This window comes from Haliotis cracherodii, unplaced genomic scaffold (genome assembly GCF_022045235.1).
Source record: "Haliotis cracherodii isolate W230 unplaced genomic scaffold, xgHalCrac1.p SCAF_4, whole genome shotgun sequence".
Lineage (NCBI taxonomy): Eukaryota > Metazoa > Mollusca > Gastropoda > Lepetellida > Haliotidae > Haliotis > Haliotis cracherodii.
Window position 1 is genome coordinate 13,803,206 of NW_027266297.1, and position 11,805 is coordinate 13,815,010.

Here is an 11,805-nt window from a genome sequence, read left to right on the forward strand (position 1 = left end):
CAGATAACAACTTTGATGACTTAGCACAATCTATCTTAGACTCGCCAATTGAACAGCAGGAGGTAATTGAGGCAATTAACAAATTGAAAATAGGCAAAGCTGCCGGCAGTGATAAGCTTATTGCTGAAATGTTCAAATACGCATATGATGTGTTAGTTCCCTATATTTCCTGTCCCTATATCTCCTGGTCGACTGGCCAAATTGTACCATTACACAAGAAAGGGGATACTAATACACCCGATAACTACCGAGGGATTACAGTATTAAGTATTTTTAGCAAGTTACATACTACTGCTACAATATCCACCATGTCTACCAGCACTACCACTGCTACAACCTCCACTACGTCTACCAGCACTAGTACAGCCACAACCTCCACCATGTCTACCACCACTACTACTGCTGCAACCTCCGCCACATCTACCTGCAGTACCACTGCTACAACCTCCACCATGTCTACCAGCACTACCACTGCTCCAACCTTCACCACATCTACCAGTACTACTACTGCTACAACATCCATCACGTCCACCTGTACTACCACGGCCACAACCTCCGCCACATCTACCAACACTACCACTGATACAACCTCCAACCATGTCTACCAGCACTAGTACTGCCACAACCTCCACAATGTCTACCACCACTACTACTTTTGCAACCTCCGCAACATCTACCTGCACTACCATTGCTACAACCTCCACCACGTCTACCTACCTGCAGTACCATTGCTACAACCTCCACCACGTCTACCTGCAGTACCATTGCTACAACCTCCACCACGTCTACCTGCAGTACCATTGCTACAACCTCCACCACGTCTACCTGCAGTACCATTGCTACAACCTCCACCACGTCTACCTGCAGTACCATTGCTACAACCTTCACCACATCTACCAGCACTACCACTGCTACAACCCCCACCGCGTCTACCAGCACTACTATACGGATACAACCTCCACCCCGTCTACCTGCAGTACCACGGCTACAACCCCCACAGTCTACCAACTCTACAACGCTACAACCTCCACAACATCTACCAGCACTACTACTGCCACAACCTCCACCGCGTCTACCTGCACTACCACGGCTACAACCTCCGTCACATCTACCAGCACTACTACAGCTACAACCTCCTCCGCGTCTACCAGCACTACGACTGCTACAACCTGCGCCGCGTCTACCTGCACTACCACGGCTACAACCTCCGTCACATCTACCAGCACTACTACAGCTACAACCTCCTCCGCGTCTACCAGCACTACGACTGCTACAACCTGCGCCGCGTCTACCTGCACTACCACGGCTACAACCTCCACCACATCTACCAACACTTCTACTGCTAAAACCTCCGTCACATTAACCAACACTACTACTGCTAAACCCTCCGCCACGTCTACCTGCACTACCACGGCTACAACCTTTTCCACATCTACCTGCACTACCACGACTACAACCTTTTCCACATCTACCTGCACTACCACGACTACAACCTCCACTTCGTCTGCCAGCACTACCACTGCTACAACCTCCGTCACATCTACCAACATTACCACAGCTACAACCTCCACCACCTCTACCAGCACTGCTACTGCTACAACCTGCGCCACATCTACAAGCACTACCACTGCTACAACCTCCACCACGTCTATCAGCACTACCACGGCCACAACCTCTGCCACATCTACCTGCACTACCACGGCCACAACCCCCACCACGTCTACCAGCACTACCTCTACCACAACCTCCAACACGTCTACCTGCACTACCACTGCTACAACCTTCGCCACGTCTGTCTGTATTAATTAAATACATTTGTTGTGTGCCAGACATGTAATGCTTTAAAAAAGAATGGTAAGCAGCTGAGGATGTACGTGTATGTCACACCTTTAGGGCGTTTGACGAACACAAAGAGGATGTATTGCTGACGCCAACGCACGGAGTGGGTATGGATCAACAGGGCTGTGATGTATGTACCGGTGAGGTGTAGAAGGCTTTGGCGTAAACAAAATGAACATATGTTATGCCTCATAGGACTGTGGCGCAAATAAGGGGAAATGTATGTCTCATGGGGCTGTTGTGTAAACAAGGGGAACGTGTGTTATTCCTCATGGGGCTGTTGTGTAAACAAGGGGAACCTATGTTATTCCTCGTGGAGTTGTGGCGTGAACAAGAGTAACGTGTGTTATTCCTCGTGGGGTTGTGGTGTAAAAAGGGGGAACGTGTGTTATTCCTCGTGGGGTTGTGGTGTGAAAAAGGGGAACGTGTGTTATTCCTCATGGGGCTGTGGGGTAAAGAAGGGAACGTATGTTACATGTATGTCTGATGGGGTTGCGGAGTAAACAAGTGGAACGTGTGTTACATGTATGTATCGTGGGGTTGCGGAGTAAACAAGTGGAACGTGTGTTACATGTATGTCTCGTGGAGTTGTGGAGTAAACAAGTGGAACGTGTGTTACATGTATGTCTATTGGGGTTGTGGAGTAAACAAGTGGAACGTGTGTTACAAGTATGTCTATTGGGGTTGTGGAGTAAACAAGTGGAACGTGTGTTACATGTATGTCTATTGGGGTTTTGGTGTAAACAAGTGGAACGTGTGTTACATGTATGTCTCATGGGGTTGTTGAGTAAACAAGTGGAACGTGTTTTACCTGTATGTCTCATGGGGTTGTGGTTTAAACAAGTGGAACGTGTGTTACATGTATGTCTATTGGGGTTGTGGAGTAAACAAGTGGAACGTGTGTTACATGTATGTCTCGTGGAGTTGTGGAGTAAACAAGTGGAACGTGTGTTACATGTATGTCTATTGGGGTTGTGGAGTAAACAAGTGGAACGTGTGTTACATGTATGTCTATTGGGGTTTCAGAGTAAACAAGTGGAACGTGTGTTACATGTATGTCTATTGGGGTTGTGGAGTAAACAAGTGGAACGTGTGTTACATGTATGTCTATTGGGGTTTCAGAGTAAACAAGTGGAACGTGTGTTACATGTATGTCTATTGGGGTTGTGGAGTAAACAAGGGGAACGTGTGTTACATGTATGTCTATTGGGGTTTCAGAGTAAACAAGTGGAACGTGTGTTACATGTATGTCTATTGGGGTTTCAGAGTAAACAAGGGAAACCTGTGTTTCATGTATGTCTATTGGGGTTGTGGAGTAAACAAGTGGAACGTGTGTTACATGTATGTCTATTGGGGTTGTGGAGTAAGCAAGGGGAACGTTTGTTACATGTATGTCTCATGGGGTTGCGGAGTAAACAAGTGGAACGTGTGTTACATGTATGTCTATTGGGGTTTCAGAGTAAACAAGGGAAACGTGTGTTACATGTGTGTCTATTGGGGTTGTGGAGTAAACAAGTGGAACGTGTGTTACATGTATGTCTATTGGGGTTGCGGAGTAAACAAGTGGAACGTGTGTTACATGTATGTCTCATGCGTTTGCAGAGTAAACAAGTGGAACGTTTGTTACATGTATATCTGACGGGGTTGTGGTTTAAACAAGTGGAACGTGTGTTACATGTATGCCTCATGGGGCTGTTGCGTAAACAAGGGGAACGTATGTTTAGGGACTGTAACCGCTTGGGACCCTGGTGTATACGTTAAAGGGAATATATCATATCAGGGAAAACTTCCCATTCAGTTTCCCATTTTTCACAGCAATCGTGTATAAGCCACTGACACTGCATTCCATGACAGCAGCTATTATGTTTCTGTGACTGAACTGCTGATAAAACACGTTTCCTGCTCTTCACCATTCGTTCAGCTTGCTGCATCTGTGCATGATTTGCTTGGTTCCGCTTGAGTACAAAAATCGTACTGGCTAGAGGTCTTCTTGGATGTGGCTGTGGCTTCAAATATCTCGTTTATAATTTCGCCGTCGTCTTCTTTAGGTATCAAGGCACGTTTGTCCTCATCACAGTGCGTGTACGGGTTATTGTCATGGAGAACCTGAGGTGAGACAACTCAACCTCCTGAACGCCAGACACAATTATGATGTGCAGTGACTTGACCATATCATTATATGTTCCGAGCATATATGGCAGAAGTCTCTCCTTCTACATTGTTAAAAAATATAAAATGATAAAATCTGTATTATGGAGATTCCATTACACTGGGAGGTAATCTGTCAAAGTGGGGTGTCGGCAAAATGGGGTATTGGCAAAGTGAGGTGACGGCAAAGTAGGGTGTCTGCAAAATGGGGTGTGTGCAAAGTGGGGTGTCGGCAAAGTTGGGTGCCTGCAAAGTGGGGTGTCTGTAAAATGGGGTGTCTGCAAAGTTGAGGTGCCAGCAAAATGGGATGTCTGCAAAGTGGGGTGTCTGCACAAATAGGGTGTCTGCAAAGTTGGGTGCCTGCAAAATGGGATGTCTGCAAAGTAGGGTGTCTGCAAAATGGGGTGTCTGCAAAGTGGGGTGTCTGCAAAGTTGGGTGTCTGCAAAATTGGGTGTCTGCAAAGTGGGGTGTCGACAAAGTGGGGTGTCGGCAAAGTTGGGTGTTGGCAAAGTGGGGTGTCGGCTGAGTAGTGTATCTGCAAAATGGGATGTCTGCAAAGTGGGGTGTCTGCAAAGTTTGGTGTCTGCAAAGTTTGGTGTCTGCAAAGTTGGGTATCGGCGAAGTGGGGTGTCTGCAAAGTTTGGTGTCTGCAAAGTTGGGTATCGGCTAAGTGGGGTGTCTGCAAAGTAGTGTGTCTGCAAAATGGGGTGTCTGCAAAGTTGGGTGTTTGCAAAGTGGGGTGTCTGCAAAGTGGGGTGTCTGCAAAGTTTGGTGTCTGCAAAGTTGGGTATCGGCTATGTGAGGTGTCTGCAAAGTGGGGTGTCGGCAAAGTTGGGTGTCGGCTAAGTGGGGTGTCGGCAAAGTGGGGTGTCGGCAAAGTTGGGTGTCTGCAAAGTTTGGTGTCTGCAAAGCTGGGTATCGGCGAAGTGGGGTGTCTGCAAAGTTTGGTGTCGGCAAAGTTGGGTATCGGCTATGTGGGGTGTCTGCAAAGTAGTGTGTCTGCAAAATGGGGTGTCTGCAAAGTTGGGTGTTTGCAAAGTGGGGTGTCTGCAAAGTGGGGTGTCTGCAAAATTTGGTGTCTGCAAAGTTGGGTATCGGCTATGTGAGGTGTCTGCAAAGTGGGGTGTCGGCAAAGTTGGGTGTCGGCTAAGTGGGGTGTCGGCAAAGTGGGGTGTCGGCAAAGTTGGGTGTCTGCAAAATGGGGTGTCTGCAAAGTGGGGTGTCTGCAAAGTTGGGTGCCTGCAAAATGGGGTGTCTGCAAAGTGGGGTGTCGGCAAAGTTGGATAGAACCAAGGAGACAGTCACGCCTATACGATATGGGATTTTTGAAGGTGGGACACATTCTAAACCAAGATTTTGCCAAGATATTGTCACCCCCTACCGGTGCCGTCAACGTCATGTTTGCAGTACATCAAGGTTAGAAATGTTCCACAGTAACCTGTGTTGTTTATACGAGGCGACTTAATGGATCGGGTGACTGATCAGTGACTTAGAATTGTTGTTAGCGCGACACCGTACCTCTGTGTCGTGGGCGTGCTGAGCCAAGACTTAAACCATCAACCTCGTACCCCACTGCCCCAACGAATACTAAGTACATGTATGTAACAATACGTTATACAGAGTTGGCATCTTAGCCAGGGTGGCGTGGACGTGGGCTCGAATCCCACATTCGCCTTGACGATGATCCTTGGACTGCTATACCACATTACAGGGGAGGTGGCGTAGCTTTGTGGATAAAGTGCTCACGCAGAAGGCTCGGGTTCGATTCTCCACACTGGTACTATGTGGGAAGACCGCTGCCTGTGTTTCCCATCCTGCTATTGCTGGAATATTGTTAAAAGCAAGTTAAAGCCAAACACACTCACTCCCACATTAAACTGGAACGCCGTAACATACTGCAATAATTGTCAAAGCAAAAGTACACCCAACTCACTCACCGTTTCATTTTGCCAACTTTTTTTCACGCGTTTTGAAACTAGATGCCGAAGCGTTCTGATAATCCGCACAAGAAAGCCAGGTAGGAGAAATGTTGCTTTCAACAGTATCATCATGTTTACAGCTCAGAACGGTGGTTGAATCAAACCAGCGTAATGAACACCTTACATGGGGACTATTTCTCCTGAAGAGACAATTAATGTATAAAGTCATCATTGAGATTGAAAAAATGTATTTGAAATGAAACTTATCAACAGCCACTGTTCAAACGCACAATTCACACGGCTGCAGTATGACAAGAAAACCATGACATTTCGGGGGAGGAGGGGAGGGGTATTTGCTAGACAGGTATATATATAATGAACACTTGTCGTGTATTATATGGCAGCATTCACGATTATAATAGGCAACTACTTTTTCTCTCACCCGTGAAGATCCGGGGTAGAATAGCTCTTCAGCAACCCATGCTTGCCGTAAAAAGCGACTATGCTTGTCGTAAGAGGCGACTAACAGGATTGTGTGGTCAGGCTTGCTGACTTGGTTGATGCAGGTTATCCTACCCCAATTGCGTGGATCGATGCTCATGATGTCAATCGCTGGATTGTCTGGTCCAGATTCAATTAATTACTGACCGCCGTCATAAAGCAGGAATATTGCTGAGTGCGGGGGTTAAACAATAAATAAACAAACAAACAAACACTTTTTCTTCACTATTTAAACAGCAACGATCTTGATACATTTTTACCCCAGTGTTCTTTTGTCAAAAGAGAGGTATTTTTCATAAAGGGCTAATTGAATTATATATCAAGAAGTTGAAGAATTTCTGATCGAGGAACCAAAGATCAGTTAACTTTTATATTAGTTACAAACACAGTTCGTTATTAACATGAACATAACATTTACGTAAACGTAACCATAACACGGGCAACATTTCTCCTACCAGTGCCGTAGTATCCAACTATGAAACTATGTGTATTGTTAGTTAATTTATTAAACTCCTTGAAATAACATCAGTCATGGCCGCCGCCGTCATTTGGTAGGAATATTGCTGGATGCGGCGATAGGCAACAAAGACACACTTATTTTTTAACGACAATTGATTGAGTGGCCGTTGTTACTTGTAGGACAGGGCTTGCTTACACTTTTCGCGAACACCTGGTGTCATCACTGATTTTCAGTTATCCATTTATATAATTTTGAGAACTAATTTGCCTTTTACATCCAATGGAATCTTTTTCAAGACTGGTTATCATCCGACGCTGACGTTTTGAATTTAAATCAACCAGTTGATGAACAATCTTCCGAAGTGTTGAACGTATGACGTAGTGATTAAAGCGTTCTTATAATACATAGTACGTCAACATCTCGGCAAGTCAGGGCCGAAGACCGGTCTTACTCCAATCAATATACAGAAAAAATATATTGTTTAAATAGCAAAGGATTTCATTTCTAGGATGAACAAAACATACACACACGTTACACACTAAAGTATGTACTCACTAAGAAACGGACATATGTATCAAGATTGATACTTGTTGCATGTCTGCAAGCCTACGTGAATTCCGTGAGAGAATTGGTCTCCGATGGATCATGCTTGTAAGAATTGTCTAAATTGAGGATCAGGTGGTCACGGCCTGTGACTTGGCTCATTGAGTTTCTTCGTGATCAGATGGTGGGGCCCGAATCGCTGCTCATGCTTTCAACCACTGGTTTCCCTGGTCCAGACTCGATTAATTACAGGGCGTCGTTATATAGTTGGATTATTGCTGATTGTTGCGTTAAACATTCAACTACTCATTTATCTGACTGTGGCGTAACCTTTTTATTCGGGACAACTCACCCGAGTTGGCGATGAAAGGGAACCGTCTTTCCACCAGAAAATCCACATATACCGGCTGAGTAATAAATACTGGTATAAAGCATCGGTGTTTAAGAAAATTCATGGTGTGTCACCAAGTTATACTGTGAGATCGGAGATCGATGCCCTGTCTCTTGTTGTTGTTGATGTTGATGTTGTTGTTTTGTTGTCGTCGTCCTCGTCGTCTTCATCGGGGGTCTTCTTAAGCCTCAAAAATACCTGACCACATTTGAGATATTTATTTCGGGTCGGAATGTCTATCATCATCTCAGTCGCATCTCATCAACACTTATTATGAAATCTATTATTGGATACAAAGCAAGCGAAGTATATTTTATTTAAATTGATGGCTAATCGCTTCCAGATATAGATATGCCATCAACATCAGAACCGATAGGTATGATTTGCTACGAGAAAATAGTCGTTTCATAGCATAGAAAATTAGTTTCAGCACAACACACTCCGTTTCTGGACGTTCAATCATTACATTCAAAGTCCTACGGTTTAGTTTTCCCTGCTCCTCAAAGGCTCTGAGTGGGCTCGAGGTTTGCTGTCTGACGCACCATACTTCGTCGTTATTGATGGCAGGAACACGTCATTTCCTATGCTCAGTCGAGGTCGGCCTGGAAATGACGAATTTCCTATACACGCCTCGCCCACCGACCATGTCAACCGTTTCCTTGGCGATTCCGAAGGTCCAAGATTCGTTGTCCAGCGCCTCTGTTTTATGTTATCAATTGTCGTCTGCTTCCAGCGGCCATTTTGTCCTTCACATGTCGCCTGGTTCCTACTCAGAAAGACGTAAATATGTGTCCCTTTAACCATGACTCGGCGATGAAACAGCCTTTTCTTTTTGCTGTCCGATAGTTCCGATGTCTTTGTCGAAGTGTCATTATCACTTTCTGTGTGAATTGTAAGACTGTCGCGACGGATATCATTCATTACCTTCTGGAATATCAAAGATCCTTTTGGCAGAGGCGGAAGTCCGTAAGCGTCCCTATAAACACTGTAGGAATCCTGGTTGACAGGGGTGTCAGAGTCTTGTAGAAGTATAGTTCCTTGTAACACCATGATCACCTTTGCGACCCAAACAAATCAACTATTTTTGTTTGTCCCCTTTTTTCTAACTTTCCTTCCAACCAGTTTACTATGCTTCAGTTGTTAGCGAACACAGGCAAAGAACTGAAGTTGAATGAGATTAAATAATGCTGATAAATTAGCAGTCCAACCGTTGCTTGCAAGTTTATTACTGAAATGGCTTTCCAAGGCGTGTGTTTAATAGTTTATGTTAACGCGTGTGCTTTATCAAATATTCCCTTGAATATATAAATAAGGTCAAGATGTCGGTCAATGTTGACCTATTTACAATATCAACCTGGTTCAAAGGCGCGTTGTAATTGGCAGATGTCAGGGCAATGTGAGGTCACACAGGGGTCAGATCACAAGTCAAGAGGACAATACCCTTTTCATATATCTGCAGAGACATGAAATTTAAACATAGCGGGTTTGTCTCTATGTATTCACCAAGTTGAAAGTTGGAAGCTGTTTCCTGAATGATTGGCTGTGATTCGCAGCTGTATGCCAAGGTAACAACAGTTTGGGTACTGAGTGAATGAATGTAGTTTTAAGGTGAAGTCAGCTTTACTACATTTCGGATATCGTGATCGTCTGTAGATATTCTGGACCAGATAAACTGGGTTCAATCTACATTATATAACTTTGAAATGTAAATAATGTCCGCACTAAAACAACGTAGCAACATTAACGCCACAAAAACATGAAACCGGGCAGATGCTCTATCCACTAGGCCACGGAGGCGGTCATTATCCCAGGAGATTGTGGATTGGTTTGATATCATGTCGAATTCAGCTGGAACATCTGCACTGTTGTAGGGGACGGATGCTCAGTGAGTGATTATGGTTTTACGCCGCTTTTAGCAATATTCCAGCAATATCACGGCTGGGGACTTCAGAAATGGGCTTCACACATTGTCGGGACATTGTCGGGAATCGAACCCGGATCTTCGGCGTGACGAGCGAACGCTTTAACCACTAGGCTACGCGACCGCCCCCGGATGCCCAGAATGTGATCTCAGTACAATGGCAATAGCTAGTGTAGCAATAGTCTATTGCATTATATTTAGTTGCAATGTTCTCAGTAGTCATAATTACCCCTAGATAGACCGCGTGGTCTTGTGATAGAGCGCCTGTCTGAAGAGCGGAGGGTTGGTGCTTTGAGCCCCAGCCGCGTCATACCAACATGGTTCTTGTTGTCACCATGCCTGGCGCGCTTCATTAAGGGGTCAAAACAAGAACTGGTCAACACGGAGTCCGGACTCCGTATACTGTGTCTGAGTGGGTATCCATGTTAAAGTGGGGCATGGTACATTTATCTCAGTGGGCTTGTACTCTGAAACCGGCATTAGTCGGGACAGGTACAATATCACGCACACACGCACGCACACACGCACGCTAGCAAGCACGCACGTTCGCAAGCAAGCAAGCACGCACGCACGCACGCACGCACGCGTGTATTAACGTCGTCGCTATATAAGTGAAACAATCTAAAACGCTACGTGAAACCCAATTCCACCTCCCTTACACAGAAAACTGTCAGACTAGCGATTTCAATCAACTTCAGAATAACCAATGATGTCTTCTATTCGGTTTCGTTACAGCCAATTCGTACACGATATTACACATCCGGGGTACTTCCGCAACTCTGCAGTTGGAGAACTACTGAAAACACACATTGTTCTCAATAAGTGTTTCGTATGGAAATGTTCCACGAAAAAACCCAAACCATTGACATTGTGAGAAGGTAATTATTTACGTTGTAACGATTGATTGACACGTCTTTTGTTCGCTGAGATAGGCTATCAAAACTTCTAGCTAAGTAATTAAACTTGAGTTCAGTGCCAGTTAAGATATATTAAGCCGTGTCCCGCATTTGGTAAACAAATTTTAAGCGATACGATAAAAAGAAATCGTATGTAAGCTTTAAGCATTGGCTGTCTAAGATTTAGATTTGGCATTGGAATCAGACCGAATGTCCTGAAAGATTACGTACATGGCCCGAACATGACCCCTAGCAATAGGGGCGTGGCTACTGATTGAAATTGAAACAATTTCCATCTTTCTTGACTGTTGACTTAGATGAACAAATCTTCGTGTGATATGAACGTGTTATATGTTATCCTACTTAATAACAAAATATTTTAGATACCTATCATCTTAATCCCTATTGTACTAGGGCTTATGTCGATCTGGTGATTTCTAAAAGAGAGACCGCCTCCGTGGTCTAATGGTAGCGCGTCCGCCCGGAGAGGGGAAGGTCCGGGGTTCGATCGCCAGCCGCGTCATACCAAAGGACGTTAAAAGATGGTACTCTGTCTGGCGCTCGGCATTAAGGGGCTAAAACAAGGACTGGTCTGCTCGGAGTCAGTATACTGTGTCTGAGAGGGGTATTCATGTTAAACTGCTCCATGGTATCGCAGTGGGCTAGCACTATAAAATCGGTATTAGTCCGGACAAGTAGAATCAGCGACACACACGCGTCCATGCCCAAAAGTATTAAAATCTGCAAAGTTGCAATGTTGAATGATAATGTGTTTATCCTATTTATTAACACGCACACATTATGAATTGTGTGTACACAGTCATTGAAAGTTTTATCTGAAAATGCAATACGTGTTATAATTAAATAGACCCTGTTGCAAAACATTAGTCATGTTAACTTTAGTTGCAGAGTCGTTCTTGTACATTATGCCCTCTGTGACATAAAATACACGTACATATACATGTATGTACATCATGAGTATAAGAAAATGAAGACAGTATGATTTGAACAGGACATAAGTTCGTACACACCAGTTGAAAGTTGGTATTATCTTGATGATATATTATGATAGTGGCACTGCAATGTCAACGCAGACTACGATATGATGTTTATAGTACTTAATGACCTTACTGCAATGAATATATACAGGCTACATGTCATAGAACACAATACTCTGTACACTCAT